The following is a 1063-nucleotide window of genomic DNA, read 5'->3' on the forward strand; positions in this document are numbered from 1 at the left end:
TACATGAGATCACTCGGACAATTTGAATACCAGCTTGGGACTTTGTTGCACAACTTGGGTCAAATTCTGAGCACTACAACTTGAGAACTGGCAATCTTGGAGAGAGTTTAAAGAGCCACAGTGATTACTAATAACCTTGACAAGCTGTAGAAATGGGCAGATAATTACAGGATGAACTTAATAAATAACATATAGAGTAATTTAAAGGGAGAAAAAGAAAACAGTATAAGCACAAGTGGCTTTGTAGAAAATTGTGGGAATCAATAAATCCCAAGTGAAATATGAATGAACCATATTGTGCACTTGCGTTTATTTTTTTAAAAAATCCATAAATGTGTAAATTACATGTAAGGATATATTTAAGGAAAAAAACAGCCATTCTATAATCACTTATTAATAAACACTTATACGCCTGACTTGTGAGAGTTGGGATAAAGTAGGGAAAAATACAGGTGTCTACCTTTAGTTAAGTGTAAATGTCAGATCTACTAACTTTAACAGTCTTTAGTCTGTGTTATGTAGCCAACTTTATAGCAAATACCCTGAGCTCCTTGAGGTACGGATCCTTTTTTTACATTTTGCATTCCCTTTTGCACCTAGCACAGAATTTGTAAGCAATCAACGTAAGGAGTAAGGATAGGGCTTAAAAGAGCTCAATTTTGAAAAGTAAACACCTGTCCGGCCAACAACTATATCGATTGAAATCTGCATTTTTTTTTCTTCAAAGAGCAATACATTTTTGCGAACCCATTACACGTACAACAGTTCTCAGCAAAATGCTTTGCGCATAAAAGATGTGGAAATGGACTCAAATTGCACGTCGTGACAACTGGCGTGGCTATCCCGGGCAGACAGCCTTTCCTCTGTGTTTTTTTGTTTGTTTGTTTGTTTTTTGTTATTTTAGCTGAAAGACAAAACGCTTATGCAGAAGCAACGGCGGTGGGCCACTTGGCCAAGACCCGGGCGAAGATAACAGCTCGCGCATTCCGAGCTCGCTAGGACACCGGCGCGTCGGTCCGGCGTCCACTCCCGGGCGCTGAGCCTCCGGGCGGACGAGGAGCCC

The sequence above is a fragment of the Fukomys damarensis genome, unplaced genomic scaffold, assembly GCF_012274545.1.
Source record: "Fukomys damarensis isolate Sample0158 unplaced genomic scaffold, DMR_v1.0_HiC HiC_scaffold_29, whole genome shotgun sequence".
Taxonomy (NCBI): Eukaryota; Metazoa; Chordata; class Mammalia; order Rodentia; family Bathyergidae; genus Fukomys; species Fukomys damarensis.